General features: G+C 41.3%; 1 protein-coding gene across 2 annotated transcripts in view; it reads right to left on the bottom strand.

Annotated features, from left to right (window-relative positions):
- Positions 1-7,924: 7,924 nt before the first annotated feature.
- The window catches only part of SMPX (small muscle protein X-linked), a 64,932-nt gene continuing 59,780 nt past the window's right edge, over positions 7,925-13,076 (bottom strand). The window contains exon 4 of one of the 2 annotated variants that reach the window (XM_014576363.3): positions 7,925-9,623. The gene's annotated coding sequence lies outside the window, so the exon portion shown is untranslated. The remainder of the gene's footprint in view (positions 9,624-13,076) is intronic. The other variant, XM_006128755.4, reaches the window with a different exon arrangement.

Genomic DNA, 13,076 nt, shown 5'->3' with positions numbered 1-13,076 from the left:
AAGCAGTGAGTTGCTGTAAAGGTCCTTTGAGATCTTCAGATGAGGGCTCATTGCTGGAAAGTACTGAGTAACTCCAGAGGGGTATGGAGTTTTCCAAAATCCCATTGAGATCTCAAAGCAACAACAGCAAAACAAAGGCAGTGGGAACAAGGAGACACAGCTCCTGCAGGAGTTTTTGGGCACTTTGCTGGATCAAGCCCTCCAAGTGCCAATTCTTTATTGTTATTAACCTGCTCTAACCACTCCACCATGAGCATCATTAAGCCCCATGCATGGTAACTAAGGCACAGAGACAGTGAATGAGGCTGATTCTTCTTTCGTGTGCCTCCTTTCTGTTACATTGATATGATTTCCAGAACAAGCTGTTCTGAACATTTCCCACTCAGTATATTTTAAAATATTCTACATAGCTCTGTGTCCTCAATGGAACTACGCCGACACACACCAGCTGAGGTGCTGGCCTGTTGTTTTTAGACCATTTCGGTGACTACAGCATGTGTGTACTGCATATGACTCACCTGCCAAGTGGTGGAAGGAGCACGTGGATTTGCCTGTGTTCAGCAGCGCATATCACCGTCTTGCCTCGTGCGAGCATTTCAGTGGAGAAATCACATTTGTATCACAATAATTATATGAATTTGATACTCAATCTGATTTCCTCAGCCAGGCGACAGGGATGCCCACTCCCTGTGTCAGGCTCCTGACCTAAACAAAGCTCTCCCACTCGGTCTGTTCAGCTGCTCCACTGTAAATATCAGACGAGAGAGCCGCATTTGTCAAAGAGGGAATAAAGATGCTGTTTCACCCACACACTTTGGAGGCTGACTCACTGGCATTCAGGCATGCAAGCAGTCTGCATATGCTTCCAGGTCACATGCGTATGTGACATTTAAACGAGTTAGGTGACCTGAAGTGAGATTAGCTACTGGATCTAAACTAGTTCCAGAAAATGGATTTGGGAGCTTTAATCTATGCTCGTTTACCAGCAGCATTAAGAAAGAGGGAGTGTGCATGATTGTACATGGAGTGGTGTGTGAGAAGTGCTAAGGATGCCATCAAAACTGTAGGAGTTTCAAGCTCTTGACAAACTGCCACTTCACTGTCACTGGTATACATCCACACTTGGAGCTAAGGGGTGAGTCCCAGCTCTCAGACATCCTCACTCTCACTCTCTTTAAGATATTGTGCTAAAAATAGCAGTCTTGCTGCAGTGGCAAAGACTAACAGCCCTGCTTACGTGCCAATGTGGTACAGCAGGGTTTGCACTTAGGGTGGCTAATAGTTGCAGCCTCTCGTTGCTGGCCGTACGACGGTTGCCTCACTATTATTTTTAACACAAGAGCTCAATGAGAGCTATGGTGAGCGTGTCTGTGCAAGCTAGGGATCATGCCCCTTGTTCCAAGCATAGTTGTAGCTAGAGAGGTGTAACATGTCTTTCATATAATAACATATGTTGTTTTTAACTGTAATATGTTGAGGTGTAACATGTCTTTCATATAATAACATATGTTGTTTTTAACTGTAATATGTTAAGAGTTGGCTAGTTAATTTTAATATGTTAAATGTTGGCTAGTTGGTTGAAATTTGTTCTTCTTTTGAAATTGAAGATAGTGTGTGTTCTCTCTTCAAGCTGCACCTCTCTGATTTTCCCCTCACCACCTGAATTATAAAAGTAGCCAAGATATGAGGTATTAAATCATACTATATTATTGCAGCAACGTTTTCCAGTAACACCTAAGTTCCACTAGATGGTGTTTAAATTTCTGTTGAGGTTGGAGGTTATTTTAATTTCCCATCAGCTAAAAAGTAAAGGCCCCTGATTCATTTCAGCTATGCAAGGAGCCAGCTAGGAGAGAACTGTAAACTATCTAGAGATGCTTCTATTTATCTAAAGTAAATTTTTACTAAGAATTATTCATGTAATTAGACAAACTGTATTTAAGAAATAAATTACAGCAAATGAGCAATGTGGAGAAGGAAATTTTTGACTTATTCCAACCACATAGACATCATCAGAATGACTAAATAGTCCACCAAGATACACTTCACTGGCTGGACATATCTTGAGGCCAGTTACTTAGTGGTCACTGAGAACTACAGACTTTTTTTTAAAAAAAAATTACACACTCTTCTCATCCACTTTTCTCTTCTTTGTTAATTTTTCCATTTACTCATCAGAAAATTAATATGAAACCAAACCCATGCAAATATAAATACTCGTACTGTATTTTAGTTGGATCACAAGTAGGACCTGAAGTTATATAACAATAGATATATTCAATGCTGTTAAAAAGCCTGAAATGATTTTGTAAATCATGCTTTTTAAAAAATCTTATCTTAAAAAATGAAATAATAAATGGGACTTTCAATATGCAATTTACTAAAATGTAGCAAGACATTGTCTTACATTATAAAATACCCAATCCTAACAAAACTTCAGTGGAAGTACAATACCAAATGCAATTTACCAATGGCCTAGCAAGATGAACTACATTGTTCTTAGCAGGACCAAAATGTTTTCACTTAAAGCTCTTTATTATTTCACTACTTGATTATATGATTTGCAAGTAATCATAAGTCTGCTTTAGATGATCTCTGGCAAGTCTACAAGAACTTTGGGGCAGCCTTGCCTATTTTCTAAATGGTTTTTGACTCCTTCAGAACACATAGGAAGCAGACTTCAGTCGTGATTTAATGGTCTTATTTCTAGCCCTTCCTTATTTGTCTCATAAGATCTGTTTGACTAGTCGTATGATTTATAGCAAAAGAAAATGCTGTAGTAGAAGCTCGTTCATGAAAAGGCAGTATTTTTCCATAGAATTAATGAGCTTCCCTTGTAACTTATCCATGAACAGTACTAGACAATGGTTAGAGCTCGTGGACTGAAATAGATTTTTTGCCAAGTGAAAGACTCAAATACTTCATTCATAAAGCTAAACCTTATTCTTAATTGGAATGGCACTAAAAAATGGGATTCCTGTCAAAATCACAAAATTATTTCAACATTTTTTGGCCATAAAGTTTTCAGAACAAAAATTAAACTTTTTCCCTGTGGCAACCACCTCTGACACAGAGATGTTTTCTGACACAGAGATGTTTTCCCAACAATTTGTCAATTCTGTATGTTGTCTCACTAAACAAAATTTCAAATTCTTATTGCTTATTCCCAGGAATAATTTACTGACATTATGTAACAGAGAAAAGCTTAAATATAAAGGGCCAGATTAATTCCTGATGGACTTTCTGGCTAGGACCAGAAGGGTAAGAACCACTAGAAGACTATGAACTCCACGGATAAAAAGGCTCGGAAGAGACCCTGCTCAGGAAGGAATATGACTGAGAAGCTCTCTAGGTGGAGGCTTGAAAGAAGACCCTGAAAAATCAGGACAGAGACTGAGAGAAGCTTCAGGCAAAGAAGCCTGGGAAAGAGAGACTGCACAGAGAACCCAAGACAGTGATGAGACAGAGTGGGAAGCAGTGCAGAAGAGAGCAGCAGCAACCATCAAAGGGAGACAATATGTGGCGGCTGTTTATAGGTCCCTGGGATGGGACTCAGAATAGTGGGTAATCCCTCCACCAGCCCAACTGGCCTAAACCCTAAGAAGGGGCTAAGACTCAGTAATAAAAGCCCAAGAAAGTATCTAGAACTTAAACAGGCCCAGAGATGGGGCTGAAGAGCCTGAAGAAGGCCTCCCATTCATGCATTTTGACTGTCTGTGACTTAACCAGAGAACTTAACCCACTGAAGACAACATGCAGGCCCAGCCAAAGAGTTCACAGAGACCAAGGCAGCACACTGTGTTTGGTTAAGCTGCACGGCTCCCAGTCAGGGCAGTGAGTGAGCGGCTGGGTGGGGAGGGCTGGGAGCTGGGCAGCACTGGGCCCTGAATGCGTGGGGCCCAAAGCAACTGCCTTGCTTGCTTTGCCCAAAGGCCAGGCCTGCCCACATGACAAGGGCAATGGATGTCAGAGAACATGAGGAAATGGAGTGAGTGTACCTTCTCATTCCTGCACAATAGGGACTTGGCCTCTAAGACCTGCTGCAATATAAATAATAAAAGCAGAATAAATACTGCTGCCCAATAAGGTAACTTTCTCATTCAGATTACACAGATAGCATGGTCAGGATGTTAGCAAATCAGCTGACGTGTATTGGACTTCTTTATGGTCAAGAGTTAGTTTGCCAAAATTATCATATTAACTGTATTAAATCTCATTTAAATTTGTCCTATGAAAGAAATGATCATTCTATTCTGTAGATCCTACAAGTTGTGCGTGTTTGTGCTCCTATGCTGATCATCTGAATAAATGTTACAACATATTTTTGTTAAATGGCCCAGGAAGAAGTCTCCTCCAGAAAGCATTATGCTCTTGGCATTTTTTTAACTGAGTCCCTTGCTGCAGAAATAGCATACTACTACTACAGGTTGCACCTCTATAAACTGGGACTCCCTGGTCCAGCAACATTGGACCACAGATGTTCCAGGATCAGAGACCCCTCATTGCAGGGGGTGGGGGGCCCTGGAGCACAGCACAGTACATGGCCCAGCTGGGCTGCATAGGTGCTGGGAGCTGGAAAGCTGCCAAAGGCACAGGAGCTAGGCAGCCTGGCATGTGGCTCACCTGGGCTGGAGAAGGGGAGCTGGCTGGGGGGAGCCTGGCACACAACCTAGCTGGGTTGCACAGGGGATTGGGAAACCCCAATGGGGCACCAGGACAGAGGGTGGAGCCAGCAGCAGGGGGGGAAGCAATGACCTCCACTGGTCCAGCAAAATCCCTCATTCAGGACCGGTCAGGTCCCAAGGGTGCCAGCCAGGGAGGTCCAACCTGTATTAATTTCCTGGGGGAATGTTCCTCTGTCATGTAGCCCCAATAACTTATCTGGAAAACACAATCAGGCTAGATCAACTAAAACCCCTTTTTTGACATTGGCAAGAAACAAGAGTGCCCAGTATCAGGTGGAAAGCTAACATAAGGAATTCTTCCTCTGCCTTTCATTATTCTATCTGAATGTTTAGCATTGAAAATTTAGGCTAGATATAAGTAAAAATGTCTAACCATGCAGATAGATAATCAATAGAATAGGTTACCATGAGAGGTCTTTCTCTCTCAGTTGCAGCTTGTCATCATTGATGTCCATGGCTGGAGGGCCTGCAGTGGCCAAGCAGTGGGGCCTGGTACCAGTCACATAGGGCCTCAGCAGCTTGTCAGTAAGAGCCCACTACACACAACTGCCCTCCTGCTCTCTCCAGTCAGACTGAGAGGAGCTGCTCCCTTTTGATTTCCGCCTGCACTGTGAGCGTGCCCACCTCAGCACATCTTCTTGAGCCCAGAACTGCTCTTTAGCCTTTATCTCACCAGTGTGGGGCTCAGATCCCCATCATACAGCCCTGTGAATCCACCCAAATGTGACCAGGTTACAAACCTTTAAAAGATTGCATTTCCAGTGGCAACTTCACAGTTTACAGGGGCTAAATTGCTCCCCCAATCTGTCCATATTGTCCATGGTGATGAGGGCTTTCGGCAATTGCAGCACTAGGCCATTGTGGGCTATACTGAGTTTGGGCCTGGCAAACGCAACTGAGAGCAGGGAGACTGTCACTCCTGTGAGCTCAGTGCCCCTGGGTTCAGGCAGTGTGGAGAAGGAAGGGGAAGCAGGGCAGCAGTAGTAAAGGGAGATTACAAACCAGTAGCTGTGGGTGTGAGATTAGATGAGGAGCCAGGTGGGAAACTAGGACTAGCGTAGGGTTGCCAGGTGCCTGGTTTTTAACCAGACAGTCCAGTATTTGAGCTTTCTGTTCTGGAAACAAATTGACAAAATATCAATGTCCAGTATTTTCTAAATAGGATGTAATGTAGATTGTGAGGTAATTTCAAGTGTGTCCGGTATTTTTGCTGAAACCATCTGGCAACCCTAGACTAGCTGGGCAAGGAGAGTGGGACAAGGACCTGAGGGGTATGATAAGAAGATGAGGACTGAATGAGGCCCTTCACAGGGTGGCCCTCCTCTGGGGATGAAACAGAGCTGTATAGGGGAAAAAAGGTTGTTGTATTCAGGGAATTTCAGGGAGAAAAAGGATGGGCTTGTGATTAAGGAAGTTAAATGTGGCTCTGGAGAACAAGATTCTATCCCTGTCTCCGGCATAGTTCTCATTTGATGCATCATTTTCCAGATGTCTGGTTTGAGACTCTGGGTCTGACAGAACTCTGACAGCTGCAACTGGGAGCTGTGGTTTGAGCACACGAGGTGTTATGGAATGCTAAGAATCAAGTCTCCAGAGTCTTAACCTGGGCACCAAAAATCAGTGGATTTTTTTTAGCTTAACTTCTCTGTGTCTCAGTTCCCATCTGGTAAGTGGGGCTAATAGCCACTTGCCTCAGATGGGTGTTGTGAAAATAGGTTTATGTTTGTTGGTGAAGAATGTGGATACAACAGTGAGGAGCACCACAGAAAAGTCCATGAGGAAATTATAAGTCTGTCTTCAGAACAACATGAAGAAAACAAAATATTCAATTATTCAGTACACTGGATGGATATTGATCACTTAACTGAGGCAGGAGTCTACTGGGAAAAATAATATGTGATTGTGTAATTAAAGACCATCATAATGCATGTGTACAAGATTGTGCAGCACCCTTAATTCTGGTGTGACCTAAATTTGCTATGCATATTAAAACACTCACATGTAATTCTTACTATCTCCAATAAAAGAATGCACAGCAACTACAATAGTAATAAAAAATGGTGTAGCTCAGAATAGAAAATTAATGCCATATCTCTGATGCCCAGATATGTGCATTCTGCTCATTTATTTCCAATCCACCCTTCCTTTATTTCAAAGGCCCATTTCCATCTAGTTGTAGACCCTTCTTTCTAGAAATTAGATATTGAATTATAGAGCATCAGCGTTGATAAATAACCAGGAAATATACAAAGCATGTTTAATTAACTGAATTTAGTTATTATAGAGAGGAAAAGTTCACTAAATAGTGGGAATTATGCTTAACAGTATCTTCTCATCTATGAATTACTGTGATCTATTTAAAATTCAATGCCTTGAGAGTCCTGGGATATAGAACAAAGTAACCATATCCACACCTGTGAACTTGGTGAATAGCTGGAGATTGTGTAAAAATCCAAAGACTGACACTTTTCTAGAGAACATTTTGCATTACAGTCAGTGATGATGCAGCATAATGGGAAATTCTTGATCAAATAGTCATGCTAATCTTGTCAGTGTGAAAATGAAAGAGGCTTCTGATGCATTTTGGATCTCAACACTTCCTCTAATCTCACCTCAGTCACTCTTGATACAGAGTGCATATAGGGGAATTAGATACACATGTACAGGAGAAAGCAAAATAGTAAACCACATTGATATTGCATATTTAAAGTGAAAATAAAATAATGCTCTTTTCCCTGAGTTGAAGTAACTGAGAATCCTGTATAATTTCCTGTGGAGAGTCGTGCACATATTATTTGTAATGACTTCTTAAAATAAAGATACTAGTTGCTGATTTGGTATCCTGCCATGTAATAAATGAGAAACTGCTGCCTGCATTAAACATATGTCACTGATTGCAACATTCCATTGGAAACCTGTTTTCTAACCAGAATAATTATCTTTGTTTGAACAGAATAAATTACAAGCAGACCAGACATGCAGAACAGGTACAGTCACTTGTAGAAAGCACATGAATACTACTACCAGAACAGTTCTACTATCTCTCCACAGTGAGTAAATGACATAAACAAGACCAAGGAAATACAATATATTGAATTTCTCCAACAATAAAATTTCATTTCCAAAAATAGAATGTGCCTTAAGCAATCTTCATTATGTACATTCCATATAAAAGAAGCATGTGGTTTTTCACATTTAATCATAATATTTAAGATCCATTTGATCATACTCAATTTCTGTGCAATATTAATACAGTGGAAACATATAGGATACAGTATTTATATTACCTTTTAAGGTCTGATTCTTTATCACTTGTTCAGACATTCTTTATCCCAAGGTTGGTGGGAATATTTGTTTCAGTAAGGATTTCAGATTGGGTCTGAAGACCCACTGTTTTACAAAAGCACTTAAATGTGCGCTTAATTTTAAGCACACACTTAAGTGCTTTCCTGAATAGAGATGGTTTCTTGAATCAGGGTCTGTTTAAGGATTTTTTACCTCATATTTTTGACACCAGCTCTGTATAATGTAAAAGCAATGCATAAATATCCAAACACTGCATGTTATATTTTTAGGCAAAAAATTACTCCCAAAACTAAATACAGGTGGAACCTCACAAATCCAGGACTCTCTGGTCTGGCAATATCCATGTCCAGCAGGACCATAGATGTTACTGGACTAAAGAGCCCCAGAAGACAGAAGCAGGCGGCACCTGGGAGTCCCCTGGCGGCTGGGCTGCTGGCAGATGGGCTGGTGGCGGCTGGGGAGCCCCAGCCCTAAGGGCCCCCATCAGCAGTGGGGGCCTGCTGCAACCAGGGAACCACAGCCCCGGGGAGCCCTGGTGGGACTGGGGCTGGCAGCAGGTAACCCAGGCTCCGAGGAACCTCATCAGGGCCAGTGGCAGGGGGCCAGCAGCAGGGCAGGGAGCCCTGACCTGGGGAACCCCACAGCTCAGAGGGGAGCCTGGGATGGGGAGCCCCGCATTCCAAAGGAGAGCCTGGGAATGGGGCTGGTGGCCAGAAGGGGAGTATTGACCTCTCCTGGTCCAGCAAATTCCCTGGTTCAGGATTGCTTAGGTCCTGAGGGTGCCGGACCAGGGAGGTTCAATCTGTATTGCGGCTCTACAGTGAAAGAGGAATTTAGCCTGACCTCATTGTCAAAGAGCAGACATAAAGATTTTTACCTTACTTTCACTCTTTATTATACAGAATTTCAAACCCAGCCATTAACCTTTGATCAATATGCAAAGGTAAAAGCATTTAACAGACATTTTTTACTAGGTCTACAATCTGCACTTTCACTAAAACGGGTTCTCAAACTTCATCACATTGCAACCTCCTTCTGACAGCAAAGTTACTACAGAACCCAGGAGAGGGCTAGAGACCAGACCTCACTGCCTGGGGTTGGGGGAGAAGAGGGCACAGCCCAGAGCTCAGGCTCCAGCTTCAGCCCTGAGTCTCAGCTAATCTAATGTTGGCCTTGGCAATCCCATTAAAATGGGTCATGATCCACTTTGGGGTACCAACTGACACTTTGAGAAATGCTGTATTAAAAAATGTTACCCATTGAACTGTCATGTCTATTTTATCTATTTTCAACAGCAAGAAAAAAAATCAATTGTTGAGAAGATTTCCCCCCCTGGAAAAATGGTTGGTTTATTTATTTATTTACTCAAACCATGAGTTACATAATTCTCTCCTCTTAAGATCAAACTTATTCCTGAATATGTACAGGTTCACCACTTCTTGCTTTGTACTGGGTTATGCCACCAGTACTTTTTATAATATGCAAAATAGGCAACAAGAAAGGGATATAAACGTACAAAGAGGACATTTCTTATGAAGTATCTTATATTTAGCAAGTTCATAATCTTCATACAAATATATAAAATATTTCAATACTCTCAACCCGTAGTTCATTCTCTTTGTCTTTTCAGACCTGAAAGATAAAAAACAAACAGGAAATTAATCATTAAACATTGTATTCAAGGATATTTTTGGAGAAACCACGAAAATTCATGTAAGCTCTTAATGAAACTATATTCTTAGGATGTGCTATTTGCCTTATGTTGTGTAGTCATTTACACCTGTGCAGAGTGGAATACAAAGCGGGGGTAAAACACCATCATTTTGATGTGATACCTTCCTCCACTCACAAATCACACCTGATTAATTAAACTGTGAATGTCGTCATGATTCTTATCATTGTCTTATCCTCTAATGAATCCTTCTAAGTTCTTGGTCACTATGTATCCTGTAGTATAGAGATCCACAAAATAAATGTTTTAAATATGTATGGCATAAATAAAAAACTGGTGAAAGTATTTCCTTTCACCAGCTGAAAATGCATTGCCTTTCAGTTTCATTGAATGTCCCTTTGTTCTTTAATTAGGAGAAAAAGTAAAAAAGGAGCATCTAATTTTCCTTCTCCATACGAGTCTGGGACAGTTCTTTTCAACATATTCAAAAATGATCTGAAGAGAGGTGTAAATAGTGAGGTGGCAACATTTGCAGATGGGACAAAACTTCTTAAGATAGTTATCCTCCAGGAAACTGTGAAGAGCTACGAAAGGATCTCTCAAATCTGGATGACTGGGCAACAAAATTGGTGGATGAAATTTGATGTTGATAAATGAAAAGTAAGGTACATTGGAAAACATAATCCCAGCTATACATATAAAATGATGGGATATAAATTAGCTATTATCATTCATAGGGCTTGACAAGGGGCGGCGAGCCCTTCTCGCCAGCTGAGTGATTTGGCATGCTGCGCAAGCGTAGACCACGCTGCGCATGTGCTGATCATGCTGCGGCGCTGTGCCGGGCTAAAATCTACTCGCCACGGGTGAGTAGATTGCCCTAATTGTCGAGCCCTGATCATTCAAGAAGTCATTGAGTCATTGTGGATAGTTCTCTGAAAACTTCCACTCAATGTGCAGCAGCAGTCAAAAAAAGCAAAACAGACTATTGGGAATCATTAAGGAAGGGATTGATAAAAATACAGAAAGTATCGTATTGCCTCTTTATAAATCATGGTATGCCCACATCTTGAATACAGAGTGCAGATGTGGTTGCCCATCTCAAAAAATAGATTTTGGAATTGGAAAAGGTTCAGAAAAGGAAACCAGAAAGTATTAGGGGTATGGAACAGCTTCCATATGAGGAGATATCAATAAGACTGGGACTTTTTGGTTTGGAAACAAGAAAACCGAGGGAGCGGGGGTTATGTTAGAGGTCTATAAAATCATGACGTGTATAGAGAAAGTAGATAAAGTAATGCTATTTACTCCTCCTCATAACACCAGAAATAGAGGCCACCAAATGAAATTAAGAGGTAGCAAGTTTAAAACAAACAAAAGGATGTATTTTATCACACATCTCAAAGTCAGTTTGTGGAACTCTGCCAGTGGATATTGTGAAGGCCAAGACTATATCAGAGTTAAAAAAAAGAACTAGATAAATTCACAGAAGATAGGTTAGTCAATGGCTGTTAGCCATGATGGGTAGGGGTTCTGTTTGCCAGAAACTGGGAATGTGCGACAAGGAATGGATCACTTGCTGATTACCTGTTCTGTTTATTCCCTCTGCGACACCTGGCATTGGCCTCTGTCAGAAGACAGGATACTTGGCTAGATGGACCTTTGATCAGACCCAGCATGATTTTTGTTTGTTCTTATGTTTCTTTTACTCATTGTCTCTCTGAACAGTCCCAGTCTTTTCAAGTTGTTCTTCGTATGGAAGTTTCTCTTTGCCTCTATTTTTGCCACTTACCTCTTCACCCCATTTCTGCTGTATCTTTTTTGTGACAGTAGTGAACATATTACTGTAGGTGAGAACGTATGCTATAATATTTTCTTCACTATTTTTTAACATGTTAACAGTTTGATTTTGTGGCTGCTGCTGACATGAGTAACCAGTTATCCCCAACATTTCCATAAAGGTACTCTGGTCTTTCATCTGAATAGTTACAGTTAATATATAACCCTGAATAGAATCTAATCCTATTCTCTTTGAAGTTAAGGGAAGTGTTGCCATTGATTACAATCATACGGATAAGATCAATAATGAGGAAATACCAGATTTAAAATACAGGAAAATGCTCTTGTGGGATATTTGTGTAATCAATACAGTATTAAGTATTCAGATACTATCAAATACTTGGTATTTTCAGATTTCCAGTATTTGATGTAAACTCTATTACATTCAATAACCTTTTTACTAACATTTTCAGAAAATTCAACAATAATAACACTTAGAAAAATAATCCTGACTTGTAGCTCACAATATTTTACATAAATGCTGGTTTTGTTGCTCTTCCTAAAACTAGCCAATTAGCCCGTCATAAAATGGGATTTTCAGGTCTCACCTCCACGTCCTATTCCCTTTCTATCTCAGTCTTCTTTCCTGAGCCTCCGGTCTCTCACTCCGTCTCTCTCTCTCTCTCTCCCCTTCTCTACTGCCTCCCCCCCCCCAGCTCTCCTCCATCTCCTGCCTCTCTCTCCGTCTCTCTTTCTCTTCTCCCCCTCCTGCCTCTCACTCTCTTTCTCTTCTCCTCCCCCTCCTGCCTCTCATTCTCTCTTCTCCTCCTCCTCCTGTCTCTCACTCTCTCTTTCTCTTCTCTTCCTCCTCCTGCATGGGGAGCATGGAGCCCAAATGGCCACTTGTACTGCTTGCTCCCATGCGGCGGCCTGGCTGAGTGGCGCAGAAGAAGTCAGCTGAGCACCACAGTGGGAGGCAACAGTGCCCCCCAGAGGCAACACCAAACGCTACAGCGTTACAGAGTCACAGACATTGGGCTACTATATATGTGATGTGGACAGCTAAATGGAAACCAAAATGTAAGAGAGACTGTGATTGATCAGTTTGCTGCAGAGACAAATAAGAGAGGCCACATAAGTGCTATACCAAATAATCCTGCATGACTAATACTGATGGCTTGAAAATGTTACAGACTTTTCAGAAAAGGACTCAAATTAATTAAGAAATGGTGAAAATAAATTAGTTGCCCAAAAGAATGAGGTAAAAAATTCTTCACTGAATGCTTCAAACACTGTTTATCTCTTATAGTAATCAAAGCAGCCTGATCATATCTCAGTATGGATTAGTAAATTTATCCACTGCCTATGAATTAATTTCAACCTGAATTTCCTTTAAGCCATCCCACAGACAGATGCCTTTCAATGGGCATCTTTTGACATTCTGGTCTCAATTTCAGCAGTGTCAATGTGGAAGAACTCTAGTGAAGCTGATGGAATTATACCAGATGACACCATACTGTGCCCCGAATTTAGCTGTTCAAGTATTGCACAGTCCCAGAAAATCACTGTTCGTTTGAGAGTGCTGACTACTCAAATCCCTGGCACCTACAGGTTGTTATGTTCATAAAATAACA

The sequence above is a fragment of the Pelodiscus sinensis genome, chromosome 1 (genome assembly GCF_049634645.1).
Source record: "Pelodiscus sinensis isolate JC-2024 chromosome 1, ASM4963464v1, whole genome shotgun sequence".
In the NCBI taxonomy this organism is placed as follows: Eukaryota; Metazoa; Chordata; order Testudines; family Trionychidae; genus Pelodiscus; species Pelodiscus sinensis.
The sequence above is the reverse complement of the archived record's forward strand: the minus strand, read 5'-3'. Positions and strand labels throughout refer to the sequence as shown.